The following is a 10,435-nucleotide window of genomic DNA, read 5'->3' as shown; positions in this document are numbered from 1 at the left end:
CTGCTTTTCGGGTTTTCGCCTCCTTCAAATTTGTGTCGAAATATATACTGTATTCGTTACTATGTCAAATATTATTTTGTATCTGTTTGAAGGAAATAAATGTGATTTTCAAAGTCATCCAAACCCATTTCTTGAATTTTATTATTTTAGTTATAAGTATTTTGATGATATTGACCTTGTCCAGTTTACTTGTTATTCCTAACTAATACTTTATCCCATGCCAAGTAGATGCTATTATGGATAGCGATAGTTTTTAAGCACTGGGCGTCAATACAAGTTGCACGTAAATACATCCTATTTTCTTAAAAACATGATGCTTAATGGCATGATGCTTTTACATGTACCCATGTTGCTTCGTAAAATGATATCTCAATTAGAAGTCATCGAGAATTATTACATATTTTGTAAATTTCCTAGGGAATAACAGCAAAGAAATTTTTTCACAGTCAACAAATATTTGATGATGGAAGCTCCTTATATTTCTTTTGTTGAAAATGGAAATAAAAATAAAGCATCACTCTTCTTGTACTTGCCTAAGATACTAAAAAAAAGCTATATTGAATAATCATGACACTGATGATAGAAAATTATTTTTATGTGCTACATATTTTAAGTAAAAAAAACCTTTCTGCAAAAAAAGAATGAGCTTCGGAGATAACATATACATTAGTATTTGACTATAGATAGTGATCCAGCTAGATTTTAATATTGGTAATATCAATCTCACATATATTATTTTTAAGGGGATTATAGTGTGAATTATTTTTGTTGATGTGTCCTAGTTAGAAATATCTTGAATTAGTTGGTATCATACTGTTGATCCATCGGTACCCTGATAGGAGTGGGTGTAGAGGATAAATAGAGTGTGTGGGTGGCTTCATCAGACTCTTAATTTTCCTCCCTCTCAGTCATCTCTTTCTATGCCACTCACACCAGTGTCTAGGCCATATTTTCCTCTCTATTTCATGCTTTTGTCGCCATTTTTGGCTCTTAATTCGTCATGTCACTTTTTGGGAGAGCATTTGTGAATGTGGGAATCATCTTGATGGTAGAGCGATTGATACAGGTTGTGCTGGAAACATTGTGGATATCTGCGAGTTCTTGAAATTATCACTGTTGACAAGCGGGATGACTATGGAATATATGGATGTAGAGCAATCCTCATGTGTTTGTGCAAGTGTTGTACAGTATGGTGAGCTTATAAGACTGATTAGCTTATACACAAGAAGTTAATACTTGAGATTATGTATCATATACTATGGCCCTTATTCTGAACTCGGGTTTAAATTAAACCCTGGTTTAAAGTTGTGGTTTAACTATGGAGAGCCAATTGGGGCACAAATCCCTAACAGTACACATTCAATTCTTTATCTCATAAGCAGCGTTCTCGCCAGTGTATAATACGCATGGTTCAAACACCATGCGTGCGGAAATGGAGACCAAGTGCGACATGTGTGGCGACATGCGTGGAAAAGTTAAATGGAAATATTCAGAAAAAAATAATACACTCCATGAACTCATCTTAGTGATATCAACTTCATTTATCGGGTTGCGCCGAAGTCCCACCAACTTAAGACCACTTACAGGCCTACTACTGCTAGGAAAGTGGCAAGGCGCCCAGCTAGCTCGCGGCTGCTATTGCGGGCATATGACAGCACGTTACGGTCGTTCTGTTGCCTATTCCCCGTTTGCCCCGCACATCACACCGGCTATGCTCCATGGTGAAACGTCAGATCACAGACTCACACAAAACTTACATGTCGATCTACACGCCATTACGTTGTTTGGTGTTGGAAGTGCCGGTAGAGAATATAAAATGAACTTTCGCCAGCACGCACAGAACTTGCATGCACAACACGCGCAAAATAATTGCAAGACAAGTGGTGATCAACTAGGTGCATGCACGATACGCACGCGCTATTTAGACGATCGACGGAGCGGCGGACATGTTTTGCAGATCCAGCCTAAATCTAGAAACACGACATAGCCCTTTGACTTATCATGACTAGTCCGACCACGGCCCGACTCTTTTTTTTTTCTGGAAAATATTTACAATTCATAAGCTGGAAAGCTGCACTTCTCTTTCTTTGGACTGAACGGCAAGTATCTGTGCATTTATGTGCATTTGTGTGGGCTTAAAAATACGCCAAAATAGGGCTTCCTTAGCGTCTCTATTTGATGAAAAGGCCGTCGCTTCCGCGCTCCGCGAGGGAGGGGTGAACCCCCCTCCCGCACCCACCCCCCAGGAGTGGCAGCACAAGTCCCCGACATGGGTGAATTTTTTCTGGCGAGAACGCTGCTCATAAGACAACCAAATTGTTCATAATTTTCTGGGAATGATAAGAGATTTTTTTTTTCTTCATTAAGAAAACAAAAGGAAAAAAAATAGTAAACATAAGAAATATACAATATAAACATAATTTTTGAAGTTCGGCTCCCCATAATTTTAGCACAGAGCTAGACAGCGGCCTAAGTTAAACCCGAGTTCAGAATACGGGCCTATGTATTTATTACCTAAATCCACAATAACACCATCCAACAATAGAATTTAAGAATAAGATTAAAGTCTTGGTGAGTGAGATGTGTAGAAACAAGATTAATTAAAAAATTTTGTTCAGATTGAGTTGGAGTTAGGAATATTATGGAAAGCACTGAATTATATTTAAGATATGATAGGAATTGCTGTCATGTATACAATATTTTGCATAATTTAAATGTCATGTAAATGCTATATTAGTCAAAATGCTATATATTTTATTGTAATCAGGAAGTAGCTTTCAAATTCTGTCATTCATTAATTGCTTGTATTCGAAAGTACTCAGGATTACTTTGAATTTTCGCAGAAAACACTAGTGTTCAGTCCAGGAAAGTATAACGATTGTTACTGTTGTTCCTATGTGACTCATTTGTGTTTTTGTTTTGTTTTTCTGCAGAAATTGGTATTGATCAGAAAGGTTTCTCTGCGAATGCTTCAGATCTTAGGGTTTCTTGGACAACAGAATGTTATCCATGCTGATCTGAAACCAGAAAACATCCTATGTAACTCAGGTAAGAATGTATTGAAATTCATATTGTACATAAGGAGTCTTAATAGGAGAAAATTATAATTTGTTAACAAACTTTTGTAAGTACTCCTATGTCGCATGCTCGATCTGTAATGAAAATCATAAGTCAGAAAAACTTGGAACCACTGGGATTCAAATCTGCCATCTACTGCTTTCCAGGCAGCGACTTAACCACCTGGCTATTGTGGTTCACGGCTAAGCTAAGATGAACTGGGATTCAAATACCCTCGATCCTCTTCTTTCTGATTCCTTAATATGCAAATGCAGTCCACTGTGGACAATAAAAAGTACATAAAGAGACTTTAATGGGAGGAAAAAAAAAAAATTTGTAAACTAATTTTTGGCATTACTCCTATGTGTTTAAGATCGCATGCTCGATCTGTTATGAAAATTATAAGTCAGAAAAAATTGACCCATTGGGATTAGAAACTGCCATCTACTGCTTGCCAGGCAGCGACTTAATTACCAGGCTATTCTGGTTCACGGGTAAGTCACGATGAACTGGAATTCAACTGCCCTCGATCCTTTTCTTTCTAGAAAAATGAAAAAAATCTTCAAAAGCCATGAGGATAAACAAGGTCACAATGTCAAAATGCATGTAATGTACGAAAAAGAAAATTAGATATAACTTGATGAAGTATTTAGTATAATTTATCTTAGTGGACAGATATGCTCTCTTTGCCATTGCATAATTCATAATGTGGGATGATTAGTAATATCTGCATACCCTTGTTTGTACAAAATCCTATTAACCTAGGTGGGTATGAAGGAAAGTTCCCAGAAACACCTGCCGTCTGTGTTTTGCCTTTGTGAAGTTACAGTGTCTGCGCTTTATAATATTGATAGTTGTTTCATTTGAATAATTAATTTACCCCCCTCCCTAGCAATTAGTTTTTCTTTATACATTGCTCATGCGTATTGTCATCAAACATATCGTACAATTGCATTTATGATACAAATTTTCTTGTTTTATGTATATATATTAATACTTTGTTTTAAAAAAAGAGTACCAAAAGATCTTTAATAATCCATACTCCTGAAATTCCATAAAATGTAAGAAGTTATTTCTTTCATCATATTCTCCAGCAAATCAGATGTGGACTCTGTTTCGTATTAAATGTTGAAAGATACTTTTAAGGCCAGCAATCTGATCTTGGATAAATATTTGAAAAGAGGCAGTGCTTACCCATCCTTAAATCAAACACATGTGTAGAAGAATTGACAATAGGTTAAGAATGCCTGGGAGGTTAGAAAGATGATGCCCAAGTGGTTTTAAAGGTGCTCTCCTGCATAGGGCCCTACAATTTTACAATTCATTTGAATGTAGCAATTCAGACTTACAAAAAGGGAGATTTAGGGGGAAAAACAATGAAAGAGATAATTTGTATTTGTTTGCATTGTATTACTTTTTTTCCCACCTGCATAGCAGAGTGAGACTAGGCACCGCTTTTCTGACAGCCAGCGGCAGCAGTGGCGTCAATATCAAAGGTTAAGTTTTTGAAATGACAGCATAGGTTTAAAAAAGTATATGGACATAATTCATGAAAGGTCAATCAAATATTACTGAACATCATATTCCAGTTTCAGGTCACATGACCAAAGTCAAAGGTCATTTAGGGTCAATGAACGTAGACCATGTTGCGGGAGTCAATATTGAAATCTTAACGTCAGGTTAGGTTTTTGAAATGTCATCATATAACTGAGAAAGCATATGGACCTAGTTCATGAAACTTGGCCATAAAGGTCATTTAGTGTCAATGAACTATGGCCAAGTTGGGGTTATTTGTTGAATTACCATCAGAACTTTGAATGTTTATGGATCTGATTCATAAAACTTGGATAGAAGAGTAATCAATTATCACTGAACATCATGTGCAAGTCTCAGGTCACATGACCAAGGTCAAAGGTTATTAAGGTCAATGAACTTTGGCCATGTCGGAGGTAATTATTAAATTTGCTGTTATAACTTTCAAAGTTTATGGATATAGTTTATGAACTGTGGACATAAGGGTAATCAAGTGTCACTGACAAGACAGTCTTAGGTAACATAATCAAGGTCAAATGTCATTTAGGGTCAATGAACGTAGGATTGTATCACTATTTCCCGTGTTTACACTTGATCGGCTTTTGGTACAGAACCAAAAGCCGATGCAGAATCGGCTTTTGGTTTATCTTGCACTGCGTTTACACGCTGTTACAGCTCGCGGTTCAGAACAGCGAGCCAATGCAAAAACCTGAAATGATACGCACACTCCAACAATATACGGAATAATAAAGACAACGCTGGATCCATGCGCTTACAATTACGTCACAATGGTTTAGTAAATGAAATGCGCACCAATTGCCGATGCAGAATCGGCTTTCTGTTCACACGTAGTAAAAAAGCCGATTCTGTATCGGCTCGCGGTTCTGAACCTACTACTAGTACTTTGGTGGTGCAAAATTGCCAGTTCTGAACCACGAGCCGATGCAAGTTAATCGCGTTTAAAGCTATGAAAAAGCCGATGCAAAAGCCAATTAAGTGTAAACACAGTATATAATTTTGTGAATACTGATGTTATAGTAGCTTTTAAAGTCAGCAATGCTGCTAGATTGAATCGTGTTATGCAGGTGAAACTGCCAGAGGCACTGCACTTATAATTTTTCATTTATAATTTTTTTTTTTGGGGGGAAGTCACATGACTTACTTTCTAAGGACTACATTAATAACACAGCTTTTTGATAAATTTGTTTGATCATTTTATGAAAAATGTACCGGATGTGAAAATTTGAATAATTTTATTTTACAAATTATGCTGTAGTTTAAAAACGTACTTCTGTATCTGACTTTGAAAAGTCTATCATTCAAGTGCTATGCTTCTAAAATTTTGAATTTTTATACTAAACCTATAATATTGTATTCATTAGATATAAGAGTGGGGGAAGGGTTGGTTAAGGTCAGTAGAAATGACAGAATAGAAAAATCATTCACAGGTTTTAAGATGAACATTAAACTGAAAGAAAAAAATTACAGCCTCAAGAAAACTGAAATCTAAAGTCAAAGTCCAGGGAAGCTCTGGCCTTTCTTTCAAAACAGGACCTGGAATCTCTATAGCTATTTAAAATCAAACCTTGCATCAAGCTTCTTTGTATTTATATGATCTTTCCATTGTTTAAAGATTTCTTTTCAGCATATAACATGTTCCGACATGCTTAGCTTGGTTACCATGGTTACAGTACTATAATTTGTTAAAAATCAATACATCCTTTATTATGCACAGCAACAGTCTTTTATGCAAGATTGGTACGTAAAGTATAATATAGAAACTTGTATAAGTCATGTCCTCTTCACCTGACCTTTACTTTGAATATTTTATGGGAAAGCCTATAATAATCTTCATGTATCAAAGAAAAACCTCTCAAACTTTTGACACAATGGATGGGCTTACATTATTTTTTCTTTTATATCTGCCATAAAGATATAAAAAGAACAGTCACTTCTTTTGATCTTTAATTATGCACATAACAATGTCTTATGTAGAAGAATGGCAGTTAGTTTGAATCATATAAGAGAAGACTTTTATATTCGTTTTATGGATGATTTTTAATGGTTAAGAATAAAAACGTGCAGTCTGGGAAATAGCAAGTTCACCTTCTCTTTTTCCTGCTGTAATATTTTACAAATGGAGAAATGAAGAAGTTTGCAAGTCACATAGAACAATAGTTCTATTGTCTTGTTTGGCAATTTTGGTTTTGAGTATTAGTCTTCCTTGTCCATTATGATTAAATCATTTTGGCATCTGTTAAAAAAAAACTCAGAACAATCGTGAAGGTTTTATGACAAGGACAATTTCATTGAAATCTGGAAAAGAAGTGCTTTGAAAATATTTAGTTATCCTAATGAACAATCAAAATCAAGTATTCTATAAATTATATGGCAGTGAGTTCATCATAAATGAATATCATTTTCTCTTTTTTTTATTCAATTAATCTATAACATTTTACATTGACAAAAAAAACATAAAATAGGAAGATTATCATGAAAGAGTAGTATATCAATATTGAATGATTGTCTAGAAGTATGAAAGCCATTCATCTAAAAATACTGCATGTATGTATTGATCTGTTGGCCTCGTAGATGTAGTTCAATGACTTTTATCAATAGTGTATTTTAGTAGAATAACCTCAAATGCAATCAAATGTGTTTTTCCCTCAATATTTGATAGTGAATTGATTAATTATCTTTACTTCATCCTGTTAGAAATGAACCATTGTAAATAGAAATAGAGCTAATGATTTGTGTTTGCATCTGTTTTTATAAGTTACATTAACTCTGCATATTTTTTAAAATCATTTTTCTCTATTTAAATATGACTGCATTCTTCCCTTGAGAAAGGTCCTAGGGTCATATATTATTGAAATGAGAATAAATGATTTCTAACAAGACATGCATTACCCATCAAACACACAACATAAAATATGTTTTGGTATTGGTTATTTTTTAATTGTTCTCAGAGAGAAGAGGGAGGGGACTCCAACTGATTCTAGAGGTGTTTGATGGAGTTTGAAACCCTAGACCTTGTGGTTTAATGTCCAGGAACTTCTCCATTAGTCTGCAATACCTTTATGTTCATATCTTCAGCAGATCTTCTCTAAATTTGTTTTTTCATCAGCCGAGGTGTATGGTGAAGTTTTAATCCTGGACCTTGTGGTTTTAAAGTCCTGGAACTTCTCCATTAGTATGCAGCACCCTATGTTCATATAGCTGATCATTTTCTAATTGATAACATGAATTTTTATTTCTTCAACCAAGTCAGACGTCAATACGAATTAAGAAAAGAATAGTACCATTCTAAAATGATAACGCACCATGAAACATCAATATATGCTAAATCTTGTTAATAGTTTTGTCTACTCAACGATAATGATTTTTTTTTTGCATTTTTATAGAAAAAAAAGTTGATAAAGTAAACTTATGTTAATTTTTTTTAGTTACATAAATATCATATGTGTATGAGAAATCTCTTAACAATCATATCTACACCACTCACATACAGAATTTAATCATCTAAGTATGCATAATTTTGTATATTAATGTTCTCTGGTTTGTGTGTTTTGTGTGCATTAGTAACTGTGCTTGTGTGATTTTTCACTAGGCATTCTCCAAAATTAAACATTTCTCTTATACTTCTATCAAGTTTTCAAAACAAATCAAAACTTGCCTTGAAGTATTCTGCGTCTCATCATTACATCATCACACATTCATGTACCCTATCTTATCATTCATCATTAAAATGTGTTTTAATGAATGCATGAATCATAGTTTATGGACACAATGAGTCATACATTTACCTTTTACGCCTAATCTAGTCATGAAACCCTATGTATAACCCCTAGTGTCCTGTTTGGGACTTACTTAATCCCAACTGTGACTAAACCAGGTGTACCTAACTAAGCTTCATGGTAAGACCGAATTCAAATAAGCAAAGAATTCCATATTGGTATATAGCCATGATCTTCAGTATGCACTATAAGTAAACTTCTTAAGAGTTGTAACGTAAAAAGTCTTGCATGGATGGACCCGAACTACAAAATTTAACTGATTTGAGAAGGGCTTATTTCGGTCTTTTCTTCATGTTACCCACTCCTCTCTGTAGTGGAGACCTGAATCTTCATAAGATTTTCAACATTAGTTTATGACCCCTATGTGTTTGAGACTAACATGATAGCTATATGTGTTGAATAAACCACAAGAGGAGATCATTTACAGGAGTAAAAGGTTACAGGAAACCACTTCCCACTCTTTACAGCTTCCTGTCAAAGACTGAGATTACAAGAGTATCATATTTCATGCATCCATCATGCCACAGTCAACCTTCTGTATTCTGGATAGGGAGAAAAAAAAGTATGTTGAGAATGGCTCATAGCCATGATGAATGCATGGTCATTGTGATTCATTCCCTCATGGCCTTTAACCTATAAAACATGTTCCAACATGTTGCCTTCAGTTCCAAGGGGTAAAAAGACTATGTAAAGCAACAAAGAAAAACTAAAAAAACAAAATGAAAGAGGAGGAAAGCTCAGATACATTTCTTTTTTTCCGAAAGCAGAAACTAAAGCAATGAGCTCTTCATTCAAAACTTTCTGAAAACTTGTTTTTGATGATTATCTCCTTGATAGTCATTGCTAATTATGTTGATAATGAGATGATTGAGATCATCAAACTGGGCATACTGCCAATGGTTCTTTTACTATACACATCATGGGAAATGAAAAGGTAATTAGTATACCAAAAGAAACCCAATGTAGGCTAAAGGTGATACCATTTAGAAGTAACATAGTACCCTGTTTGATTATGATCATGCTTTTGGTGATGAATATTTTGTTTTCATGGGCTTTGATTTTTTTCAATGTTTTTAAAGGAATGGATTGACTTTATCTGAAAGTAGTCAATTTTGAGATGGTAAATTAGAGAAAAATGGCAGCAATTAAAAAGCAAGATATAATTGAGTTTTTTTTTATACATGGTGGACAGTACCTGATAACATCGAGCAGGTATATGCCTACTAAATTGGTGTGGTATGGTATGGTATCATTGTGACATGAATTTTATATTGTAGATGCTTGCCCTGCTTAGCCTATAAATCCCAGATGATTTCTATCTGACTTTATCGATTGTGATAACATTTGCTCAATTTGTAATTTGATTTTGAATAACTGACAAAGTTTCTAAATGCCTTTAAATATTGCTTGATCCTTGAAAGCATTGTTCAAATTGAATTATTCACTATAACTGATTAACACAGAATATCTGCAAGCAACATAGGATGCTTTTGTATTTGTAGAAAAGTAATTACAAGATAAAGGTTAATTACCTTTTTAATTGGTTATTTATTACTTCACACTATATGATTAGAGAGTGAAAGGTATCATCTGACCTACTTACATTTACATCATTTACATAGGAAAGTTTTGAAGAGGTATTCCCATAGAATCACATTGAGAGTAGCAATGATTATATGCATCAAACATGATGAGTTTATGTCATTTTGTCCGATAATGTACTAAATCACATATTTAGATAAAAGATAATGGTTTAACCAAAGAGACCTTCCTTGTCAAGTGGCAATTATTTTGTTAATTTTTATACAAGTACATGTAGGTTGTTAAGAACCATTTTAATTACGTGTAGCTCAGGTTTTGAGGGCATTTTACTCTCTTTCATGTCTCAGGGGTAGCATTAGATAACACCTTTAAGCTTGTGTTCTGTTGACATAGTTTTTAACCTATACACAGTTGTCATAGATATAATAATAATATTCAAGCTTTTTCCCTTCAATCTTAACAATAATTCTTTCAATAGACAGTCATTGAAATTATGAAAAGTGCAT

The 10,435-nt window shown here is 34.3% G+C and overlaps 1 long non-coding RNA gene across 1 annotated transcript in view; it reads left to right on the top strand.

Annotated features, from left to right (window-relative positions):
* Nucleotides 1-807: 807 nt before the first annotated feature.
* Nucleotides 808-10,435, top strand: part of LOC121419305 — a 30,744-nt gene continuing 21,116 nt past the window's right edge. Inside the window, exons 1-2 of the long non-coding RNA XR_005970575.1 lie at nt 808-1,192; nt 2,934-3,048. This is a non-coding gene — a long non-coding RNA (uncharacterized LOC121419305). The remainder of the gene's footprint in view (nt 1,193-2,933; nt 3,049-10,435) is intronic.

This window comes from Lytechinus variegatus, chromosome 7 (genome assembly GCF_018143015.1).
Source record: "Lytechinus variegatus isolate NC3 chromosome 7, Lvar_3.0, whole genome shotgun sequence".
NCBI lineage: Eukaryota > Metazoa > Echinodermata > Echinoidea > Temnopleuroida > Toxopneustidae > Lytechinus > Lytechinus variegatus.
This window is presented reverse-complemented; position numbering and strand designations above follow the sequence as displayed.